This window comes from Gossypium arboreum, chromosome 3 (assembly GCF_025698485.1).
Source record: "Gossypium arboreum isolate Shixiya-1 chromosome 3, ASM2569848v2, whole genome shotgun sequence".
Classification (NCBI taxonomy): Eukaryota; Viridiplantae; Streptophyta; class Magnoliopsida; order Malvales; family Malvaceae; genus Gossypium; species Gossypium arboreum.
In genome coordinates, this window is record NC_069072.1 from 96,822,418 (window position 1) to 96,844,036 (window position 21,619).

The 21,619-nt window shown below is 36.9% G+C and overlaps 2 non-coding genes across 2 annotated transcripts; both read right to left on the minus strand.

Moving 5' to 3' along the window:
- Window positions 1-2,367: 2,367 nt before the first annotated feature.
- On the minus strand, window positions 2,368-2,474 carry LOC128291131 (small nucleolar RNA R71). Its single transcript, XR_008280907.1, has one exon. It is a non-coding gene; the product is annotated as a small nucleolar RNA R71 (small nucleolar RNA).
- A 10,427-nt stretch (window positions 2,475-12,901) lies between these two features.
- LOC128291195 (small nucleolar RNA R71) lies at window positions 12,902-13,008 on the minus strand. Its single transcript, XR_008280971.1, has one exon. It is a non-coding gene; the product is annotated as a small nucleolar RNA R71 (small nucleolar RNA).
- Between the last annotated feature and the right edge of the window lie 8,611 nt (window positions 13,009-21,619).

Below are 21,619 nucleotides of genomic sequence, written 5' to 3' on the forward strand. Positions count from 1 at the left end.
TTTTAGAACCACTAACCTGAGGTCACAGAAATTATTTTTTAATATTATTTTATGTGTTATAGCATGTTTATATGAGTGCATGAAAATTTTGGTGAAATAAATTTAGCGATTGCATGCCCAATTGCGAAAAAGGAGTAAATCGCATAAGGGACAAATGTTTTATTTCATTAGCTAAAGGTGTCAAATAGCTAGAGAACCAAAATTAAGGGTCTTTAAAGAGAAAATAGGCCTTTATTAATGGCATGGCTGACCATAGGGACAAGAAAATCAGAAAGGTCAACATTAGGTGAAATTTGGTCACCAATTTGACTAGTGATAAACCGTAATTTATACATATTTCTACCCCATGTTTAACGCATTTATGGATGGTTTCTCCTTAGAATTGGTGAATTCGATGCTCCTAATGACTTAATTTCATGTTTTATACTTAGGTGAGAATAGGATAGTGAAAAGAACGAGAAACAAGCCAAAAACGGAGAAAATGGGCCAATATACGAAATCAACACGGCCTGGACTTCCTCACACGGGCAGATCACATAGCCGTGTCCCTTTGGCAAGGTCAAAGCACGATTTACACGGGTAGGTCACACGCCTGTGCCCATTTAACAGCCTTGACCAAAGCCTTAAGAAATCGCACACGGACGTGTCACACGGGCGTGTCCCTACCAAGCCCAAGTTTAGTCAAATTCAGAAAAGGCCAATTTTGAGGGCTCTTAGGCATTCCAAAGCCTATTTAAACACCTGAGGTGGCACTTAGACAGGGGACGACACAGGAGGAAGCAAGGAATTGCTCAAGAAAAGCTGATTGATCCATCTCACAAGCTAGATTCACCATCAAGAATGAAGAACTCCCTTCAGATTCCCTCAGGAGTTTTGGGTTTTCTTATGTTTTGTTATTTTTATTCTTTTAAGATGTGTTCTTTCATTAGTATGAACTAAAACCCAAAAATACCTAAGGGGAATGAAACCTAAGACGGATCTTGTTATTATTATCTGAATTGTATGATAAATAATTGACTTGTTCTCAATTATGTGTTGTTAATTCTTGTTTTGATATTCCAGGATATTGATTCAAGTTAAGCTCTTATTCAGAGGAGAAATAGACCCCGTCTAAGAGTAAATTTTTCATAATTAAGTGGAGTTGGTTGTGCGCCTAGAGATAGGGTGACAAGATTTTGCCGGACTAGGGTGAAACCTAATTAGGGGATCCATAGATCTAGTTAATGCAACCCTAGGGTGTTAATTAGAAAGAGATTTCAATTATTCAATATAGAGTTAGACATTGTTAGTCTTGAGAGAGAAAATAATATAACTTACGGATCTCTATGGAACAAATTGAATGAATAAATCGTCCGATTTCAGAATCAAATAACAAGTGAAGTCTAGGTGGATTTTTCCTTAAGTATTGTCTTAATCAATTGAGTTTTCCAAAAAGCATTTCCCCAAATTTCTTTTCTGGGATTTCTTAGTGTAATTAATTAGTTAGATAAACAAAACCCTTTTATTTTTTAGGCTAGATAATAAAAAGAAAGTTGATACTAGTACTTTTAATTCCTTTGGGTTCGATAATCCGATCTTGCTAAAGTTATACTACTATTCGATAGGTACACTTGCCTTCATCGTGATAATAGTTAGCTTCAAGAATGATTCATTATAAATATTTAAAACCTGTCACGAATATCACGTATCAAGTTTTTGGCGCCGTTGCCAGGGAACTAAGATATTAGGAACACTCGATTTTTATTACATTAGTCATTTTACTTTTATTGCAATTTAAATTTTTATTTTCTTCTGACAGGTTTTTCTAGTGTACGGCCAGGAGAAACCCGTCAGGACCATTACTGTTTGATAATGAGATCGATCGCACAGTTTGTAGAAACAGAAGAGAAATAAGGCAAAGCTTACGTTACACAAAAGAGCAAGAGGAAGATACTTCAACCACCACCGAGGAGATGGTTGAAAACCAAGAAAATTCGCTACCTCCTACGATTGTTGTTAATCAAAATCCTACTCCGCGCACTATGTATGATTATGCTAAACCTTCTTTAACACGAACTGGATCGAGCATAATTAGACCTACTGTAGCTGCAAATACTTTTGAACTGAAACCTAACACAATTCAAATGATACAGTAATTTGTTCAGTTTGATGGTTTGCAGGACGAAGATCCCAAGGCTCACTTTGCAAACTTTTTGGAACTATGTGATACATTTAAAATTAATTGTGTTTCTGATGACGCCATTCGCCTTCGGTTATTCCCTTTTTCTTTGAGAGTGGTTGAATTCATTACCACGGTGGTCAATAACTACTTGGGAACAAATGACCGAAAAGTTCTTATTAAAATATTTTTCACCAGCTAAAACGGCTAAATTACGTAATGATATCTCTTCTTTTGTGCAGATGGATTTAGAAACACTCTACGATGCATGGGAGAGATATAAGGACCTTTTTCAAAGATGCCCTCACCATGGGTTACCACTCTGGCTACAGGTTCAAACTTTTCATAATGGCCTGAATCATTTGACTCGACAAATGGTTGATGCAGCTGCTGTCAGAACCATCAATAATAAAACACCTGAAGATGCTTATAAGTTTATGGAGGAGATGTCACTAAATAACTATCAGTGGCAAGTCATGAGGACAAAGCAAACAAAAATAGCTGGAATTTATAATGTCGATTTGGTCACCATGCTCTCTAATCAGGTAGAACTCTTGAATAAGAAAATTGATGGTTTTCTTAGTTCTTCACAGGTTCACCCAGTAATGCAGTGCGAAGCAAGTGGAGGTGGATGAACAGATCAGAATACCCATCTTATGGCCACAACATGGAGAACGAGAAATTAAATTACATATGTAATAATCCTCGATCTCAAAACAATCCTTATAGCAATACTTACAATGCAGGTTGGAGGAATCACCCAAATTTTTCATGGAGAGGCCAAGGAAATCAGAAACCGCCACTCCCTCTAGGCTTTCAGCAATCATCATACCAATAGGAGAAAAAGCCGAACCTTGAAAAGATGCTAACCAAATTCATCTCAGTGTCAGAGACTCATTTTCAGAATACTGAGACGGCACTCAAAAATCAACAAGCATCAATCCAAGGGCTCGAATCTCAGATTGGATAGCTCGCCAAGTTGATTTCCAAATGACCACAAGGTAGCCTGCCAAGCAACACTGAATCTAACCCAAGGAAGCAACTCAACGCAATTGACATTCATAATAAGGAAGGGTTAGTGGAAAAACCAAGGCCAGAACTGGTGGTAAGCAAAGATAAGAATGAGGTAGGCCAAAATGAACAAAAATCGGTAAGTACAGAATATAAACCTCGTGTGCCATACCCCAATGCGACAAGGAAAGACCGCTCAGATGAACAATTTGGTAAATTCCTTAAACTTTTAAAGAATCTACATATTAACCTATCGTTTATTAAAGCACTTTTGCAGATGTCGAACGCAATCAAATTTTTTAAAGGAGTTTCTAGCAAATAAAAGAAAGTTAGATGAAAGGTCGCATGTGGAGCTGAACACGGTTTACTCAACCATTCTTCAGAATAAGCTACCCAACAAACTAAAAGATCTAGGGAGTTTTATGATTCCTTGTTTAGTTGGTAGTTTAGATATTAATAATGTGTTGGCTGATCTAGGGGCTAGTACCAATGTTATGCCTTACAAATTGTTTAAGCAACTAGGTCTAGGGAAACCCAAACAAACTAGGATGAGCATTCAATTAGCAGATAAAACTGTCAGATTTCCTAGGGGTATCATTGAAGACGTACTTGTTAAAATTGACAAATTTATATTCCTAGTTGATTTTGTTGTTTTAGACATAAAGGAAGATAATAACACTCCTTTAATTTTATGAAGGCCCTTTTTAGCAACTGCTAGAACAATTATTGACGTTGGCACAGGTGAACTCACACTTCGTGTGGGAGACGAAACAATCACCCTTCAATCTCGTAGCTCGAGTAACACATCGAAAATTGAAAGTGATTGTCCAAATTATTATACTAAGACTGACCATATAGTGCAACCTACTTTGCAGGAAATAAGTTCGAAGAACATGCGAGAGCCTTGTTCGAGCAACAACAAAGGACCTATCCATGAAGAATGAAGGCTACAAATCGAAGAACTAGATGAATGGCGGACACATAAACTGAGAAAACTCGATAAACCAAAACCATGCCATTACGAGCTAAATACCTTACCAAAGCAACTTAAAGTTGGAGACAAAGTACTACTAGATGCAGCAGATCCTTGCATTACCACTTCTGAACCGAATGAAGAAATCCCTCTCATGGTACTTAGCATTTTTCCATACGGTACAATCGAGGTAGTTTATCCCAAATTCGCCACATTCAAGGTAAATAGTACTCGTATTAAACGTTACATTGATAAAATTGACAACAGGGATGAGGAGTGTAAACTCCTCGAGCCACCATGATCACACACCAGAGACGTAAGTCGAGCTTAGACTATAAATAAGCGTTTCTCGAGAGGCAACCCGAGCACTAACATTATTAATTTCTTTTTATTTTATTATTTAACATCTAATTCATTAACTGAGTCTTTGAAAACAGGTTCTCCAGACCCACACGGCCTGGCACACGGGCGTGCCATAGGCCGTGTGAAAACAAGGCAATATTTTTTCCCCAACATGGGATGCGATTAGTTGCCACGGCCGTACGACATGGACATGGTCGAGCCTGCTAAGCTAACATGGGCGTGGACCTCAATACACGGGCGTGGGAGAAGCAAACGAAGTAGTACACGTCTGAGGGACACGGTCGTGTGCACCAACACGCCCAAGGGACACGAACGTAGGCTGAATGTCAGACGTGCCCAAATTCAAAAATCATGAAAAGCACGGGCTGAAATAAAGGCACACAAGCGTGCCCCAGGGCCGTGTGCCCCAATATCTATATTTTTAATTTTTCCCTTTAAAATTTTTTTTTATTTTGTTTTATCTTTAGGTTCTGCAATTTTTAATTTATGTCTTCGGTTACCTCCTTATGAGTCATTGAGCTTTTCTATATTTCCTAAAGAATTAGTGATTTTAAAACAGTTATAAAGAGCTCCAAAACTCACTATTACTTGGGAATTTTCAACTCCACCAGAGTATCCTCCTCCACTCCCCATCACTCCAATTCAAATAACCCATTCATAAATCAGGAAGTTTCACTTCTCTCCCTATCTTATGATCATATATTTATATTTTTGGATCCATCTTTGTACATTGAGGGCAATGTACATCTTAAGTGTGGGGGGGTTATCTATATCCATATCAGAAAAATCCCTGCATTTTGTCTTATTCTCATGTGATCTTCTCATATCATTATTAAAATGAATTTTTGATTAATTTATGATTTTTATTAATATATCTTGAATTAAAACATAGGCATTCTTGCATTGATTATTTAAACTTTAAGACATTAGAGAATCAAGCATGATAAGTTGATTTTTGAGAATTAAATGTTTTAGGTTGTTTCCTTAAGTTTAAGTATTATCTTAAATTGAAATTCACAGGGTTAAACATCAAAAAGCCATAATTTTTGTGAGATATTGAGCCTCTAGAGCATCTATTATTTCTTTCATGCTCACTTTTATTGTTGTTTTGAGTGTGTCAATATTGAACCATTATTCTAGAAGTTGCTTGATTATGCATGTCAAGACCACACCATTTGATTTGATATGCCAAAATGATAAAGGCACTTAGGTTTAACCTACTCACTCCATTAAAAGCCTACGTCCACAATTAACCCTTAGTGAACCCCCTTCAGCCTAACAACTCATTCATTGATTTACCCTCAATTTTAACCCATAACTCATTATTGTTGAAATCCCCTAAATTAATTTGATCCCTATTTTTGTCGAGATTTGAGTTGGAATAGTTCCTTAGCTATGTTTTATTTTATTTTGTAATTTGACTTGTTCTTAAAAAAAAAAATACTTGTATACATATTACTAGTAGTGATCTTCTGAGCTAAAGAAGTTAAATTCCATATTCTGAGAGAAAGCTCTGTTGTACGCAATTGATGACTAGTCATTTTTCTAGTTAGGAAATTTTTCAATTCAAACTCGATTCTAACCCTTTCTTTCATCTTGTGACCACACCCTCTAACCAAAGCCACGTTACATCCCTCTAAATAAATTTTGATTGATGTTTAATCTCAATTTTTAGTGGTGAAGATTTGATTTTCATGCAAGCCTATGGTAATGACTTTTCATTGTTGACTATTGAGTGCTTCATTTATTGTACTTAAACACCTCGAGTGGTTTGAGTGAATCTTTAGTGAGGATGTGAAACTTTGTGATATTTTGAATCAAAGGTAATTACTTAGATGAGGGGCGACACCTATGTTTTCATAATAAAATGTTCAACTTGGAATGTTTAAAACTTTGATGTTCTTTCAGTTGAAATTTCAATGTATGATTACCTATGGATTATTTTGAGATATTATCGATAGAAATTATAAGTTGAGAAGAATTTATTTTGATTATGAGTTGAGGATTTTGCTTGAGGACAAGCAAATGCTTAAGTGTGGGGGTATTTGATAAACCGTAATTTATACATATTTCTACCCCATGCTTAACGCATTTATGGATGGTTTCTCCTTAGACTTAGTGAATTTGATGCTCCTAATGCCTTAATTTCATTTTTTATACTTAGGTGAGCATAGGAGAGTGAAAGGAATGAGAATCGGGCCAAAAACAGAGAAAATAGGCCAACGTACGAAATCAACACGGCCTAGACTTCCTCACACGGGCCGACCACACAGTCGTGTCCCTTTGGCAGGGTCAAAGCACGATTTACACGGGAAGATCACATGCCTGTGCCCATTTAACAACCTTGATCACGACCTTAAGCAATCACACACGGGTGTGTCACACGCTCAAGTTTAGTCCAATTCGGAAAAGGCCAATTTTAAGGGCTCTTTGGCATTCCAAAGCCTATTTAAACACCTAAGGAGGCATTTAGACGGGGGATGGCACAGGAGGAAGCAAGGAATTGCTCAAGAAAAGCCAATTGATCCATCTCAAAAGCCAGATTCACCATCAAGACTAATGATCTCCCTTCAAATTCCCTCAAGAGTTTTGGGTTTTCTTATGTTTTGTTATTTTTATTCTTTTGAGATGTGTTCTTTCATTAGTATGAACTAAAACCCCTAAATACCTAAGGAGAATGAAACCTAAGACGGATCTTGTTATTATTATCTGAATTGTATGATAAATATTTGACTTGTTCTTAATTATGTGTTCTTAATTCTTGTTTTCATATTCCATGATATTGATTCAAGTTAAGCTCTTATTTATAGGAGGAATAGACCCTGTCTAAGAGTAAATTTATCATAATTAAGCAGAGTTGGTTACGCGCCTAGAGATAGGGTGACAAGATTTTGCTGGATTAGGGTGAAACCTAATAAGGGGATCCATCGATCTAGTTAATGCAACCCTAGGGCGTTAATTAGAAAGAGATTTCAATTATTCAATCTAGGGTTAGACGTTGTTAGTCTCGAGAGAGATTACAATATAACTTAGGGATCTCTACGGAACAAGTTGAATGAATAATCGTTCGATTTAGAGTCAAATAACAAGTAAAGTCTAGGTGGATTTTTCCTTAGGTATTGTCTTAATCAATCGAGTTTTCCAAAAAGTATTTTCCCCAAATTTCTTTTCTGTGATTTCTTAGTTTAATTAATTAGATAGATAAACAAAACTCTTTTATTTTTTAGGCTAGATAATAAAAAGAAAGTTGATACTAGTGCTTTTAGTTCCTTTGGGTTTGATAATCCGGTCTTGCTAAAGCTATACTATTGTTCGATAGGTACACTTGCCTTCATTGTGATAATAATTAGTTTCAAGAACAATTTATTATAAATATTTAAATCCTGTCACGAATATCACGTATCAACTAGAATAAAATAAAATAAAGAAAAGCTATCATCTTTTTTTTTTCTCTTCTTCTCTTCTCCACCGAAATTTTCAGCAAGGAAGGGGTCTTGAAAGCTTGAAATTTTCAGCCATTAAATTCTCTCATAAGTAAGTGATTTTGATGACTTTTCTTGATAATTTTTGTACTTTTGGGACCCTTGTAGCATAAGCTAACTAATGAGGGGACTATTTTGCAAAATGGTTGAGGGTCTAGGGTTTTTCCATGAGAGTATTCATGTCGTTTGCTGAAATTTTATGGAAAAAAATTAATATTGGTTGTTAAACAAACAACTTTTGCGAAGTAGTTTTCATGGAAACCCTAACTAAGGACCATTTTGCATTAGTTAAAAATTATGTGGTAAATGTGTGAAATAATGAGATCTGTGGGCTGTTTCTAGTATAAAAAGAATTCAGCTAGGCTTGGGTAGTGAGAAAAATCGATAAAAATTCATTTATGAGCCTAAGGATAAAACAACAATTTTGTGAAAGTCTAGGGGAAAAATGGTCATTTTGCTAAAATATGAATTAGGAAATGCATTGATTAATATGATGATTAAATTAGTGAATTTTTATCATTTTATATCAAGAAATACGAAATCCAGACCTAGACTAGGGAAAGGCCAAGCAAGTAGACTAAAGCCAATTAGTCGTCCACTTTTTGTATACCGAGGTAAGTTGTACGTAAGTAAGTCAAATTTATTGCTATTATGTGTTAAATGATTGATTTTGCATAATATGTTTGAACATGATTATGAATACTGCATGATGAAATTAATGTGGTAAATTCCCGATTGAGCCTAAGAATAGATTGGATATCCATGCCATGACATTTGGGTGATATGTGTGCCATTGTAAGACCATGTCTGGGACATGGCATCAGCATTGATATGTTAGCTAGTGTAAGACCATGTCTGGGACACGGCATCGACCATGATATGAGAGCCAATGAGAGAATATGTTTGGAACATGGCATTGACAATGTAATGAGAGCCAGTGTAAGACCATGTCTAGGACATGGCATCGGCATTGATATGTGTGCTAGTGTAAGACCATGTTTGGGACATGGCATCGGCCATATTATGAGAGCCAGTGTAAGACCATGTCTAGGACATGGCATCATCATTGAGACGAGAGCTAGTGTAAGACCATGTTTGGAACATGGCATCAGCCTCGACATATGAGCCAGTGTAAGACCATGTTTGGAACATGGCATCGACAATTCACCCTTTTGTGTAAAGCTTGTCAGATATCCTTTAGTATTCCAAATGGTTTCACATATTATTTTAAAGCTTATGATAATGATATGGAATTATATAATCATGTTGTGAGTGGTACAGGTTCTTATTCGAAATTTATGAGATATGAGTCTAGTTATGTTGATGGTAAGAACAACATGAGTAAGTTCCAGCTATGAAATGATTTTAAGACGATATTGAAATCTTTGGTTTATACTTGTGATATATAAGCATGTAGTGATATCTACCCATGTTCACACGAGAATGTTGTATTGATTTGCAATATGCATGGCTGATGTTGTTACTTATTTATATGCAACTTACTAAGCTTTATGCTTGTTCCCTCTCCTTTCCATTTTCTTATAGTGTCGCCAAGCTAGTATTGGGGATCAAGAGATGTCAGAGGCATCGATCACACTAACACCTGAAGCTTTTGGTACAGCTAGTTTAAATGTTTTGATTATGGCATGTATAAGGACTTGAATCTTTTATTCAGAGTCTTGTTAGTTTAGCCACAAGTGTTGGCTCGTATGATGGATGTGAAATATGATATTCATTTTGTATAGGCCATTAATGTTAGCTAATATTTATTATTATTAAATGCATTTGATGTAAATTTCTCATGGTTGTGGTTGATTTGGTTATATGTGTTATTCTTGGATTGGTTGTTTAATATTGTGTAGGTTGGTGCATGTAAGGTGGCAAAGAGGCTTGATAAATAGCCTTATTTTTGTTCACATCGGCAGACATACGGGCGTGTGTCTAGGCCATGTGTGACATACAGACTGCCCCACAGGAGTGTAGTCTGGCCGTGTGTCCCAAGCACCTCAATTCTACAAGTCAGTATGCATGGTAGTAAACACACGGGTAGAGACGGCCGTGTGCCTCAGCCGTGTGGAGAACACATCCTAACACACGAACGTGCGCCTTGGCCGTGCGCCCTTAATTGGTTGATAATGTTAGAAATAGAATGTCGAGGTTTTTTGTACACCAGCTGAGACACGGGCGTGTCATGGCCGTGTTAGGGACACGGGCGTGTGCCAGGCCGTGTGAAAACCCCTATAGGTTTGAATTGAAAAATAAATCTACACGAGTTAGGGACATGGGCGTGTACAGATATGCCCAGGACGTGTGAGCTACACAAGCCTTCAGCATGATCATGTTAAGACGACACACGGGCATGTTGGAAACACAAAAATTTACACACCTTTTCATACCCTTTTGAACTTAAATTCATGCGAATTCGGTTAAATTCTTGTCAAAAAATAATTAATTTTTATAAAATAATGAAAGTGCACTTAAAATATGAACATGTTGAAATTTAGTTAATTTTACAATTATTTTTGACGAATTTTGGTTATTTTTGACAGATTTCCAGAAAGGGCGAAAAATGGCTCAGTAGACACAACCAGAAGCACAAAACTGAGAAGCAATTTGAAGTATCGAGGCGAATTAATTTCTAGCCTAAGATGATACAAAATTATATGTATTAAACCATAATAAAATTAATTTTAATTTATATCCAAGTTAATTTGGGTTAATAGATTATTATTAATTAATTATGAAAAAAATGGTCCGATTGAACCGAACCGGCCAAGGAGAGGACAACCCAAAACCGTCAAGTGTTGACCCAATTCAGCTCATTAGCTGATTATTTAAGCTGTAAAGAAGCCCTTGAAGACTTGTTCAAATTGCAAATCAGCCCCTCCTTAATTGATGGCTTTGAAGATTTGCCTCAAGCCAAATTTAGCAGAGTTGAAGCCATCAACTTTGCCACATAGATGGCCGGCCAAGTGGTGGCTCTTTGGCTGCTATTTTTAGCAAATTTTAGCTACCACATTCTTCTATAAAAACCCCCCTTGGCTGATCATTCAAGGCATCCCTCATTCATTCACATCTCTTCTCTCCTCTCTCACTTTCTCCTCTCATTTTCCCTTTTAAAATCCTTTGCTCTCTTGCTAATTTCTCCCCTTGAGAAAGGGTTCTTCTTCAGCCATTTTGGTGCAGCAATTGAGTTTTCACAGAAGCCTTGATCGGCGAGGACAACAAAGAAGGAAGAACGGAGCAACCTAGTCAAGCTACGGAAAAACATCGGATTTGATTCTTGTTCCCTATCTCTTTAATTTTTGTTGTTGCTATGATGAACATATCTATGAATATTTATGTTGCTGGAATGGTTAATTTAATCAGCTTAGCTTGAATTTAATTCGTGTTGGTTTGATTGCATTTCATCTACTTAAATTATTAAAATTGTGTTTATGCTGTTATAGGCCTCGGTAAAATGCTTGATTAAGTAAAATCATGCCTAAGTTATTCTTGCATTATAATTGTGAGGTAGCTAATGAATTAATTATCCAAACGGATTGAAATTGTAATTAATGAACGCAATACTTAATCAGTGCATGTTTATTCTTCTAAAGTAGCTGAAGGTTAAATTAGCAATGTATTTGACGATACACTTGCCTTTCATAACTTGCAAGATTATTGTGATTAAACTGTTTCAAGGTAAGAATACCTTGTTACCTCACATAGTCTTTTATGTGCTTATTAGATTTAATTAATCATTTGAATTGACATAGGGATATGCAAGAGATTTGTTAAATTTAATGAGTATGTATGTCCCATAACTTGTTTGCTTATTAAAATCTATTTAATCGTTTGAATTAACACAGGGATACGTTAAGGGATAAATGGATTTGTGTAAGTGGTATGTTCATAAGTTAGCAAATTACCGAGTTGCCGTGAATTTATTCATAACAACATAAGCATGAGTTTAATAATTCTAAGTTAAAGAAATGTAATTAATCCAACATGATTATGTCATCTTGATTAAATCATATTTTGAAATCATGCATTTGAGATTTATTTCTTTAGTTTACTTAGTTTAAAATCTTAGTTTTTAATCACCCACTTAAAAAAAAAAAATTCAACAAAGTTTTTAAAATAAGCATTCATAAATAATTCCTTTCACGGTCCCTGTGGGTACGATAACTCGACATTTACTTGTCCCTTTATTACTTGTTTTGATTGCGTACACTTGCACATTTCCATCATTCCAAGTTTTTTGTGCCATCGCCAGGGACTCTTTTAAAAAGTCATTATTTGTTAATTTGTTAGTTTTGCATTTTGGTTTAATTTTCTATTTAATTTTTAACTGAATTAATTTTTCTATGATTATTTCAGGTGTTTATGAGTATTGACTGAATTATTGACCTACTCTCTGTAGACCCTGAGATAGAACGAACTTTCCGACAGTGAAGAAGACTAGCAAATCAGAGAAGGACTGAAAAGATGAACTTTTAAAATCTGATCCAAGGAAATGGAGAAAACCTTGCTCAAAATCCTATTCTTATTACTGATGATAGGGATAGAGCTTTAAGACAGTACGCCTTGCCAGTATTTAATGATCTTAATCAGGGTATTAGGAGACCTGAAATTAAGGCACAATAGTTCGAGCTAAAGCCAGTCATGTTCTAGATGCTTCAGACAATGGACCAATTCAGTGGAATGCCTACCGAAGATCCTCACCTACACTGAAGTCTGTTTGTGGAGGTGAACGATTCTTTAAAATTAGCCGAAGTACCCAAAGATGATTTACGATTGAAGCTGTTCCCATATTCACTAAGGGATAGAGCTCGAGCCTGGTTGAACTCATTGCCACCAAACTCAATTTCTACATGGCAAGAGTTAGCAGAAATATTACTTATGAAGTATTTCCCGCCTAGCAAGAATGCTAAGTTGAGGAACGAGATCACTGCTTTCCAACAAATAGATGATGACTCATTGTATGAGGCATTGGAAAGGTACAAAGAGTTATTACGGAAGTGCCCTCATCATGGAATCCCACATTGCATCCAACTTGAGACATTTTATAATGGTCTCAATGCTCACATGAGGATGGTAGTGGACGTTTTTGCTAACGATGCTCTCCTTTCTAAGTCTTATAATGAGGCTTATAAAATCATTGAGAGGATTTCCAGCAACAATTATCAACAGCCAACCAATTGAGCAATGTCAGAAAGACGAGTTGCTGGAATACATGAAGTAGACGCTCTCACTTCACTTGCATATCAGGTATCATCAATATCCTCAATGTTAAAAAAACTTACTTCTAATGGGTCTAATAGTTTGTAGCACAACCACCAAATCAATTTGAAAATATAGTCTGTGTCTATTATAGGGAAGGACATTTGTTTGAAGAATGTCCATCAAAACCAGAATCCATGTACTAACCAGAACCAAAATCGAGGAAGGCAAGGACTGCAATCCAATTTCTATAACCCATCGTGGTGAAACCACTCGAATTGTTCCTGGAGTAACCAAGGGGTTGGAACTAGTAATACTTACGCCCAACCTAGATCGATCCATACACTTAGCTTTCCCCAGCAAGTTCAGAAACCAACCCAAGCTAAACCATCTAACGGATTAGAAAATTTGTTGAAGGCATACATGGTCAAGAATGATGCCTTAATACAAAGCCAAGCAGCTATGTTGAAAAACCTGGAATACCAAATGCGCCAGCTTGCAACTGAACTCAGGAACCGGCCACAAGGTGCTTTACCTAGTGATACGGAGAATTCGAGGAATTCGAGGAAGGAGCATTACAAAGTGTTGAAATTAAGAAGTGGAAAGCCATAGATCCCAACACCGTCAAAGTTGGAAAGGAGCAAGTTGACGCTCAAGATTTAGAGGAAGTTCAACCGAGTGTTGAAATTATAGTTTCACAAGAAGCAGAATTTGCAAAACCAGACAAGGTAATTTTAGAACCAGCTAATTGTAATCAACTAATAACTCCATTAGGTGCAGAATTGCCACAGAGGATGAATCAACTAGTTCTAGTAAAGAAACCACCGCCACCCTACCCTCAAAGACTTCAGAAGTAGAAGTAGGAGATTCAATTCAAGAAATTCCTAGACGTACTCAAGCAACTTCATATCGACATCCCATTGGTCGAAGCACTTGAGCTAATGCCGAACTACGTCAAATTCATGAAGGATATCCTATCTAAAAAGTGAAAGACTTGGAGAATTTGAGATGGTAGCTCTGATGAAGGAATGCAGTGCATATCTTCAAGACAAACTACCCCCAAAGTTGAAGGATCCTGTATGTTTTACCATCCCTTGCAATATTGGAGCAACATATTATGGTAAGGCATTATGTGACTTAGGTGCAAGTATTAACTTGATGCCTATGTCAATATTTAGGAAGTTGGGGATAGGTGAAGTTAGACCTATAACGGTTACACTTCAATTAGCGGGTCCATCCTTAGCACATCCAGAAGGAAAAATTGAGGATGTATTGGTACGTGTAGATAAATTTATCTTCCCTACTGATTTTATTATTAGACTTTGAAGCAGACAAAGAAGTGCCAATTATCTTAAAAATACCGTTCTTAGCAATCGAAAAGACCCTTATTGATGTGCAGACGGGCAAGCTTACTATGCGTTTTTAGCATGATCAGATAACATTTAACGTTTTTTAAGTCCATACGATTTCCTGACAGAATTGATGATTGTTCTGCAGTATTCGATTTAGAGGATTTAATCGTGGAGAAGGAGCTCAACTATGTTGAGGATCCATTGGAACAAATTTTGACATCAAATCCTCCGAATGATGAAGAGGAGGATGAATACTTAGCGTTGTTAGAAGCTAATCAAAAGAGATTTAATCTACAATCCCGTTTTGAATCTTTGGAATTGGAGAAAAGGGATTATGCACAACCAAAAGCGTCAATCGAAGAGCCACCTAAATTAGAACTCAAGGTACTACCTTCACATTTGAAATATGTTTAATTAGGTAACACTTCTACTTTCCCTGTGATTGTTTCAGCAAAATTAACTAATGAGCAAGAAGATAAACTCATCTTGCTGTTGAAACAATTCAAGAAGGCTATTGGATGGACCATAGCCGATATTTGTGGAATTAGACCATCTGCACGCATGCACAAGATTATCCTTGAAGATGGTGAAAAAGGGATGATTGATGGACAACGAAGACTGAACCCCATCATGAAGGACGTAGTAAAGAAAGAGATCATCAAGTGGTTAGATGCAGGTATAATTTCCCCATCTCAGACAGTTCATGGGTAACTCTGATCCAGTGCGTGCCAAAGAAAGAGGAATTACAGTAATTGAAAATAAAAAAAACGAGTTGATACCGACTAGAATGGTTACGGGATAGAGAATTTGTATCGATTACCGGAACCTGAACAAGGCGACTAGGAAAGATCACTTTCCTTTACTATTTTTGGACCAGAAGTTGGATAGACTTGCAGGGTGAGACTGATACTCGGGGTATAATCAGATTATAGTAGCACCGAAAGATCAACAGAAAACAACATTCACCTGTCCGTACGGTACATTTGCATTTAGACGCATGCCATTTGGTTTATGTAATGCAGATACTACATTTCAAAGATGTATGATGCCTATTTTTACTGACATGGTTGAAAAGTATTTGGAAGTTTTCATGGATGATTTTTCAGTATTTGGAGATACTTATGATGATTTCTTAGCCAATCTAGCGAAGGTACTGAGGCGATGTGAAGAAACAAACCTAGTACTTAACTAGAAAAGTGTCATTTCATGGTACGATAAGGGATTGTTCTAGGGCATCAGATAACAAGACATGGAATAGAAGTAGACAAAGAAAAGGTAGATGTTATAGAGAAACTCCCACCTCTAACAACTATAAAGGGTGTTAGGAGCTTTTTGGGCCATGCCTATTTCTATCGAAGATTCATCAAGGACTTCTCCAAAATTGCTAAACCTTTATGCAAATTATTAGTGAAGGACACTACGTTCAAATTTGATGAACAGTGCTTAAGAGCTTTCAAAGATTTGAAGAGTCGATTAGTTATGACACCCATAATTGTCATACCAGACTGGGATTTGCCATTTGAACTGATGCGTGACAAAAGTGACTTCACGATAGGAGCTATCATGGGTCAGTGAAGGAACAAAGGCTTTCATCCCATCTACTACGCAAGTCGAATTCTGACAGGAGCTCAACTAAATTACACAGTAACAGAGAGAGAGTTACTTGCTATTGTGTTTGATTTTGAAAATTTTTGTAACACCCCGTACCCGAGACCGTTGCCGGAGTCGAACACGAGGTGCTAACAGACTTAATTCATTTATTTTCACAGTCCATTTTAAAAATTTCCAGACAAGCTGGCTAACTGCGTCACTGTCACCTTAAAAATCATATCTTAAGTTCCAAAACTCGAAAACCAGTTTTGTAAATTTTACCTGAAACTAGACTCATATATCCATCTATAAATGTTTTTCTATAATTTTTGGTCAAGCCAATTAGTACAGTTTATTAGTTAAAGTCTCCCCTGTTTCGGATGTTGACTACTCTGACCTTCATGCATTACGACTTAGATATCTCCTTGTACAGGGCTTCAATACTTATGCCGTTTGTTTCTAAAGAAACTAGACTCGAAAAGGAATCTGTATATATAGCGCATGACTTCTAATTATCTCTGGTTAATTTATAGTGAATTTCCAAAGTCGGAATAGGGGATCCAGAAATTGCTCTGGCCCTGTTTCACGAAAACTTAAGCATCTCATAAAATACGGCTCATATGATCGTTTTGTTACTTTCATATGAAAATAGATTCATCAAGGTTCGATTAAATAATTTATTCACTATTTAATTCCATTTCTATTATTTTTAGTGATTTTTCAAATCCACACCACTGCTACTGTCAGCATCTATTTTTGAGGTAAACTTTACCTATTTCATGGTTTTCCATGAATCAACTAGAATTTGTCATACAAAGCACCAAAATGATCATGATTAACCATTCCTATGGCTAATCGTTACCAAACATTTCCATACCTCTCAATGAACAACATACAAAACGATTATAATGCTATGGTCAAAGTATATATAAGCCATTTTCGCATGGCTATCCAAATTTATACAAAACCAAAGGGTACATGACCAACAACAAAAAGGGTACTCCTATGCATGCCATTTTCAGAGTTCAACCAAAAGTGTACCAAAAGGGCTTTGATAGTGTGGATGACTTCGACAATCCCGAGTCCGATAGCTGACGAACCAAAATCTATAAAATAGAGATTCAAAGAACGGAGTAAGCATTTAATGCTTAGTAAGTTTTGAGCAATGAAATTAGGCACAACTCAAGTATAGCATTCATATAACTAAACGGATAATTTCATATACACATATTCTCAAAAATCAGTCCTACTTCACATTTCCAACCCTTATATTCACACATAAGGGATCAACTTAACCAAAGGCCTAAGCTCATTAATTGTGCGAGCGAATAATATTTAAAAGAATCAACTACTCCAATGCATATCTGAAACGTACCTCATCGTTGGGATTTTACGAGCATATTAATTGAAATTATTACAGCAAGATAGCTCATTCCCAAACCAAGTACCTTGAATTTAGCGGATATAGCTACTTGCTCAAATGCCTTGGGACTTAGCCGGTTATAGTAACTTCGCACAAATGCCTTGGGACTTAGCCAGGTTATAGTAACTCGCACAAATGCCTTGGGACTTAGCCCGGTTATAGTAACTCACACAAGTGCCTTCGGGACTTAGCCCGGTTATAGTAACTCGCACAAATGCCTTGGGACTTAGCTCGGATATAGTAACTCGCATTAAATGCCTTGAGCTTAGCCCGAATTAGTCACTAGCACAAATGCCTTGAGGACTTAGCCGGTTATCATCCGAATATCCATGCACATATCAATAAATCATGACACATCTATATTTCATTTTCATAACTAGAATTCAAACACAAGTCACTTATCAAGCATTATCATTCTCGGTTCAATAGGTACATACAAAGAGCATGATTTTGATTTACTTAAAACATGATCTAATCGAATCATAATCTAAGATCCATTACTCAAAAACTTACCTTGGATGTTGTCGAACGATTTCGGCGGCTATTCGATCACTTTTTCCTTTCCCTTATCCAACTTTGGTCCTCTAAGCTCTTGAGCTAATTCAAACAAATTTAACTTATTAAAGTCTCATTATGCTAGCTTATGGCCGAATATGACAAGGAGTTTGATAGGTCATATGGCCACCTTTAGCTCAAATACAAAATGGTCATACGCATTTTTAATCACATTGAGCAATTTAATACAATTAATCTAACATTTCCTCATGTGCACCTTTATGACCGAATACACACATCATTAACCTAATATCAATTAACTAAGCACTTTAACAAATTCTCCTTGAGCCGATTATCTAAGTCAAGATAGATTCATCATTATGCTCGCCTATAATCGAATACATGCAACACCAATCTATCTCATGTGGCGAATATGCATGTCTATGTTGAGGCCAATTATATGCTTAATACTTCCTACAAATATGGTTACTTGTATTGACTACATACCATTTTGTTTCAAGTTCAAAACTCGGCTAATACACATATATACACTAGTAATCAAATACTAACATTTGCACTTCACCTTACTACCATTTTCATCCAAATAACATGAATCAACAACCATATTTCTCTTCTACTTCCTACCATGGCCGAATGCATCAAGACACCATACCATTTCAATTTTGGTCATGGGTTAAACAAAGAACTTAATGTCTACCTCAAAATGCTAAAACAAAATCCAAGAGTCATCAATCCACCATCTCATGTATCATTACAAAGCTTCACATTTAGCATGCAAATGACATCAACACAAATCCACCCTAGCGAAACTTAACTCATCTTCATGCCTCATCACCACAACATCAAACACCAACCAAGAAGACAACACCCATGGCGAATATCATCTCCATCACATAGCAAAGATTTAAACCATGGGCTAGGTAGAACTCAAGCTAACACCTAAAACATGCATGAATCTCATGGAACAACATCAAACATACCTCCTCCTAAACACCAACCAACCGAACATGAAGCAAGAAAATCCTCTTCTTCTTCCTTCCTCAAGTCACAAAGAATGGAGGAGTAGCCTAGCTCATTTTTTTCTTTTCTCTTTCTCCTCCTACTAACCACTATTATTTTATTACCCATGCTCCTTATTTTATCATTCCTCCCATAAAACACTAACATAACATGTTTATGACATGTTTTACCCATCACATTTTGTCCACCCTCATTGTCATGGCGGCCACTACCAATTAAGTGGGAAATTGACATGCAAGTCCACCCTTTTAATTACATGCACTAATAGATCCTTATAGATTAACCTATCACATTTCACAAGTGTCACACATAAGTCCTATTAACTAAATTCACATGCAATTAACTAAATCGAAGCTTAAAACTTTCACACAGTCATATTCACATATTTTAGACAATAATTATCATATTCAAATAATTTGGTGACTCGTTTTAGCGGTCCCAAAACTGCTTTCCGACTAGGGTCACTTTAGAGCTGTCACAACTCTCCCCCACTTAAGAAATTTTCGTCCCCGAAAATCTTACCGGTAAATAGGTTTGGGTATCGTTCTTTCATAGAGTTCTCGGGTTCCCAAGTAGCTTCTTCCATCCCGTGTTTGAGCCATAACACTTTTACTAAAGGAACCTTTTTGTTTCGCAACTCTTTCACTTCACGAGCTAGGATACGAATTGGTTCTTCTTCATAACTCATATCGTCTTGAATTTCAACCTTGGAGGGACTTATTATGTGCGAAGGATCAGATCTGTAATGTCGAAGCATCGAAACATGAAAAACGTTGTGGATCCTTTCAAGTTCAGGGGGTAAAAGCAACCTCTATGCAACTGGACCAACTCGTTCGGAGATTTCATACGGCCCAATGAATCTCGGACTCAATTTGCCCTTACGGCCAAATCTGAGTATCTTTTTCCAAGGTGAAACTTTAAGAAACACTTTGTCTCCCACCTGATACTTAATGTCTTTTCGTTTCAAATCCGCGTACGACTTTTGACGATCCGTGGGCGCCTTGGACTTTCACGGATTACTTTTACTTTCTGTTCAGCATCTTTAATCAAATCAACTCCGAAAATTTTACTTTCACCAAGCTCGGTCCAAAACAATGGTGTACGGCATTTACGACTGTATAAAGCCTCGTAAGGTGCCATCTTAATACTTGATTGAAAACTATTGTTGTAAGCGAATTCAGTCAAAGGTAAATACCGTTCCCATGAACCACTAAACTCGAGGATGCAACATCTCAACATATCCTCAAGTATCTGAATTATCTGCTCGGATTGACCATCGGTTTGGGGGTGAAAACCGGTGCTAAAATGCAACTTGGTACCCAAAGCTTCTTGCAATTTCTTCCAAAATCGTGAGGTGAATCTCGAATCTCTATCCGACACGATAGAAATAGGTACCCCGTGTAATCTCACAATCTGAGAAACATACAATTCAGCTAGTTTATCCAATGAAAAATCCGTGCGTACGGGGATAAAGTGAGCCGACTTAGTCAGTCTATCAACAACAACCCAAATCTCATCTTTCTTACTTGCCGACACTAGCAACCCAGATACAAAATCCATCATGACTCGATCCCATTTCCATTCAGGTATCATGATCGGCTGAAGTAAACCCGTAGGAACTTGATGTTCCGCCTTCACTTGCTGACATACTAAGCACTTCGAAACAAAATCAGAAATGTCTCGTTTCATACCATGCCACCAAAACTGACGTCTCAGATCGTTGTACATTTTCGTACTCCCCGGGTGAATTGACATTCGGCTACAATGAGCTTCGTTCAGAATCATCGAAATAAGTTCTGAATTTCTTGAAACACACAAACGACTTCTGAACCTCAAACAATCGTCATCATCAATTTGAAACTCTGAATCCATATTCGAAACACATTCAGCCCTTTTTGCAACCAGTTCATCATCGATTTTCTGAGCTTCACGAATTTGATGAATCAACAATGGTTTGGCCTTTAGTTCTGCCACTAACACATTGTCGATAGAACAGAAAAGTGTACATTCATCGCTCGTAAAGCAAACAGTGATTTACGACTTAAGGCATCCGCAACCACATTAGCCTTTCCCGGGTGATAGTCAATGACAAGCTCATAATCTTTCAACAACTCGAGCCAACGTATTTGTCGCAGATTAAAGTCTCTTTGAGTCATCAAATATTTGAGACTTTTGTGATCCGAATATACATGGCACTTTTCACCAAATAAGTAATGTCGCCATATTTTCAAAGCGAACACGATGGAAGCTAGTTCAAGATCATGGGTCGGATAATTTTTCTCATGTGGCTTCAGTTGTCTCGACGCATAAGCTACAACTCGACCCTCTTGCATCAATACGCAACCCAACCCAAGTAGGGATGCATCACTATAAATGACAAACTTTTTGCCCGATTGAAATTTGCACTAGTATCGAGCTTCAGTCAAACAAGTTTTCGATTGATCGAAACTTTTCGACACTTTTTCGTCTATTCAAACTTAACATCTTTCTCAAGTAGTTTCGTCATTGGTGTGGCTATCATCGAGA